Source organism: Aplidium turbinatum, chromosome 4 (genome assembly GCF_918807975.1).
Source record: "Aplidium turbinatum chromosome 4, kaAplTurb1.1, whole genome shotgun sequence".
In the NCBI taxonomy this organism is placed as follows: Eukaryota; Metazoa; Chordata; class Ascidiacea; order Aplousobranchia; family Polyclinidae; genus Aplidium; species Aplidium turbinatum.
Window position 1 is genome coordinate 17,080,817 of NC_137475.1, and position 4,672 is coordinate 17,085,488.

A 4,672-nucleotide genomic window follows, 5' to 3' on the forward strand; every position below is an offset into this window, starting at 1 on the left:
GAAGCATCGAGAGTGACATTTACAATGATTGAGAAATACTTGGAACTACGCACTTCATTTAAGAATTTGTTGATTATTTAGTTGGTACATTTTTACTTTAGTACTAAAAATGGGCCCCCCTCAAAAGTGCAAAAACAAAAAACTACTCGTTTTTCCTTTATAATGTTTTGCTAGGGGGGAAACCGGCCCGACTTCCCCCCCCTCTCGGAGCCACTGTATGGAAGCCATGACAGTGTTAATTCTCTTAACAACTTATTACTTTGAAAGTGGCTTTTCGACCATGATGTATATTAAGAATAAGTACAGAAATCGTCTGCAACTGGAAGATGATTTACGTTTTGGCTTGAGTAAAATTGAACTATTGTTTGAGCGGATGTTATCAATGAAGCAGCTGAGAAGTGACAAACAAAATAACTAACATTTAATTTCTTTTGGTGATTTTTGTGTGAAATATCGGTTTAACGTTTAATTGAGCTGTAAAAGCAATTTAATTTAGCAATATAGGCTATACCTGAAAAATTCAATCAAAATTTTTTTTGGGGGTACAAAGAATGTTCTGACCTGACAAGGGGCACGAACACCAAAAAAGGTTGGGAACCCCGGAGTAGTATTCCCAGAATCTAACTTCTTGATATATTACACAGGTATTGGGTTAAACTCTTCTCATGGTAAAACAATGTGTCGTGTATGGCTGTGCCTCACAGAGATAATTGTGACAAAATTTGTGATTAAAATTGAAAAAAAATTGGGTAAAATTTGTACGGTAAATAGAACAAGAAAATGGCTTGGACCAACATCATCAAGTCACATATGCAGTTTACATTTTCAAGAAACTGATTTTGAAATCAAGGTTTGCTAGAGTAAGCCTAATCACATTCCTATTTATATAGCCTACTTTGTTAAAGTTTTCATGCTTGATTTCTTACCTTAAACCTAAATGTAAATGACACTACATATGAATAAGTGTCTCATTTTTATTACGTTGTATTATCTCTTGCATTATTAGGCTTTGCTGTCTTCTGACATAGCTTGTAAAACTTCGTAATGAACAAACCACCAAGAAAAAGAAAAATGTTGATGGATGAACTTATGTTATATGATGAGAAACTGAGTTTGATTTTAGAAGAGGTACGGTAGCCTATGTTACGGTAACCAAGTTGGATTTCAGGCTAGCTCAAATTTTGACCTGAAGATACATCTTTTAGGTAGTTGAAGTTCATTCTAGTGGTTGCTATGTGATAGCTTCAAGTGTATGCATAAGAGGGTCTGCATTTTGAAACTACATTGCTCTGTGTCGGCATTGAGCACTTTTTGGTCTGGAAATCTGACTATGTTATTCTGTATACCAGTAAGCAAATATAAGTACTAGTATATATATAAATATTTACTTTAAGTAAACAAGTCAGAACATTGATATATATATGTAATCTTGAAACCTCAGACTGCACACGTTAACATATAAATGGTAACATGTACGATTGTATGGTTATATAAAGTGTATCTGGTACATGTACCACAACAGTATATTCAAAATGCTCAACCATGGAATCAGAGTGTTATATCTAGCAAACTTTTTTCTCCATGAATCTCTGCAGCCTGTTTGACAAAGGTGGTGTATCAGCCAGCAGTGTCGATATTCTTGAGATTGTACTCTAGCTAACCTCTTTAACATATTTAAGCAATTAGGAAATGTTCAATCGTACATGCGCTTAAAGCAGTATATAAATGTTACCTAAAGGTTCTGTATTGTTGCCTAAACAAAATGTGCTTACAGCTGGTTTTACCATTTTCAATAAATGAAGAGTCTGAAGACACTGCAGAGTGTTCTTCTAAACAAACTGTCGCAAAACAATCAAATGAATGAAGATGGGAAAGAAGACTGTTCACAGAGTCAGCATCATCTCCATGCAGCTTTAAGGAATATACACTGTGATTTTCTGGCAAACAACAGCTTTTGATTGTAAGTAACAGTAAATTACAAATCACTTTTGATAAAAATGCTGTATTGTAGCACACCCTTGCATATATCATTAACTTCCCAGTACGTAAAATGTAGCCATTCAGATGCAATGCTATTGCTTGAACCAGCAGAGGTTGAGGTAGCATGTATTCTCCATTTGTTACCAGTACGTAGTTTTAGTGACCTAAAGCTCAACTCAATATCAGAAAAACTGGAGTATAATTTTTTCTTTTTGTGGGGTACTGGTGATATTTTATTGTGAAACACAATTTTACGCCTCTCTGGAACTATTTTACATGGTATCGATTTCTCATGGAGATTCAAACTTGGAAGTGCACCAAAGTTTAACCAACTTCTTTGTGAAGTTTTAAAAAAATTACCTTCATTGAAATGCACATTACAAATTATGAAAGCTTTACCATCATCAATTCATTGTTTGAGGGAAAGGTTTGTAGGTGGCCTGTATGTGAACAAAACTTGCAAAAACTTCTCACTCCATGTTTTTACATCTGCAGCCTTTCCATAGCAACCATGATTTTTTTCGTTTGGAACAACAAAGAGTGAAATTCCAGAGTATGAAGGATAATTGGTATATACATCCTGGCATACAACAATATTTTCCAAGGCAAGCCATGGTACATACATATAGCTTAGCTAGAGAAAAATTAAAAGAAACTTTAATAGCTATCTTTGCCTAAGAATATAAATCAAAATCGCTCACAAAAATGCACTTAAAGTATTCAAATGCTGATATGCTTTAATAACTAATTTTTAATATTTAAATTGCAAGTCACTGTTTGTCAGGTAAGGTTCTACTGTAAGTATGCCATGGACATCTATATAGTAGTATCAGGACGTGAAGCTGAATTTTGGAGGTGCCCAACAATTAGCCAATGTGAAAAAACTCCCAAGTAACAAGTAGCATTCATAAAGTGCTTAAAAGCATTGAAGATAGTAATACAACTTATTGTACTGTAGATGTTACACTTAATTTATCCAAAAAGTATTGATCTGTTGCAGGGTTGTCGGTATTTTACCCGACCCAAAAAAACCCGGGTGGGTTTTTTCAAAAAAACCCACTTAAAAAAACCCAAAAAAACCCATAAAAAAACCCAGAGCATCATATTTGTCCAGTTTTTACTAGAAAATTGAAAAAATGAACAAAAACACTACAAGGCACTTAAAACAAACTTTAAATTAGGACTTAAGGATGTGATTGTGAAGTAACTTTCCAAGAATAAACTGAAAACGCAGTGGATATTGTACAGTACACAAAAATCAAGTAATACCCCTTTGTGTATACTACACTAAAACTCATTTATGCAAGAAGGCCTTATAGTTAAACTGGTAAAAGTACTACTCTACAGTAGTCTGTATATATGATATGAAATGCAATTTAGGAGGCTATTTACCAATTACAGATTCTGCGAAGCAGGACATTAAGGCGCGAACAAAACGGCGCGAGACAAAACGGCGCAGAGACAAAATGGCGCAGAGGCAAAACGGCGCAGACATAACGGCGCCAAAGTCAACACAACAAGTTCAATTTATAGAACGATAATACTCTGCAACCATAACGAAAGTTTATGTGTGAATAAGGATTTTTGGAGCTGGTATACAAGTCCCCCCCCACCACCCTTGGCAACTCATGACAAAGAGGAATTGACCAAAACATGTTAACAAAATGATGAAAAGGTTCTAAGCTTGTTACGTTGACTTTGGCGCCGTTTTGTCTGCGCCGTTTTGTTCGCGCCTTAATGTCGTGGACCGCAGATTCTGGATTCTAACGCTTGGCTGTTTCAGAGCATTTGCCTAAATGGCTACGCAATCGCTCAATTGCTCATCCATTACTATATATAATATATTTATAAATGATAAAAAATATTTAAACATGATGGCATAAATGCTCCTTGCCTTCAAATCTAAAGCAAATGATGCAATAATGTCATTTCTACCACGGTAGCATCAACTTGGTATAGAAATCAGTGGATATGCAACATCCAACTTGATCTTGAAATTAATGGATGATGCAACATTCAAGCAACAACAGCCTTAGTGCATTATTTTATTGAGTTATGCAAGCATTGTACTGTGAGTGAAAGGCACTTCATTCGTAAAAAGTAGTTTTGAGGTGAAATAAGCATGAATCTACCTTTTTTTGCATCTTTTTTAAAAAAACCCAATAAAACCCAAAAAAACCCGGGTTTTTTTAAAAAAACCCGGGCGGGTTGGGCTTTTTTAAAAAACCCGGGTTTTTCTCAACCCTGATCTGTTGTTTCATACATCAAATTTCAGTACTTCATATCAATATTGTAGAGAAAATTCCAACATTCTAACAATGATTGAAACATTCAGCATCAGTAAAAATCACATAAAGATTCTTTATTTGCACATTTTCAAAAATCTCCAGTTAAAAAAACAACATACGTAGTAAGACAACTTTGGCACCAGGTCCCCCGCAGTCACATTGCTGCGTATTACCCCTTTGAAGGGGGTATCACGATTGCCAGTCGCTCATTGTAGCCTGGTTTAAACACATCACTTCAATCCAATAATACAGCAAGTGGCTTCAATTCAACCAATTATTTTTGTGTGAAAACATGCCTTCGGTGACTAACATACGGGTACCGTAGTACACTTAAGATTACAATGCAATTACAAAATAGAAAATCAGGTAATGGTGAACTTCACAACGGCATGAGGAATCTAAAA

General features: G+C 35.2%; 1 long non-coding RNA gene across 1 annotated transcript; it reads left to right on the forward strand.

Annotated features, from left to right (window-relative positions):
* Window positions 1–717: 717 nt before the first annotated feature.
* On the forward strand, window positions 718–1,876 carry LOC145768156 (uncharacterized). The gene is made up of 3 exons (XR_014288914.1): window positions 718–850; window positions 1,007–1,128; window positions 1,775–1,876. It is a non-coding gene; the product is annotated as an uncharacterized LOC145768156 (long non-coding RNA).
* Window positions 1,877–4,672: the final 2,796 nt, after the last annotated feature.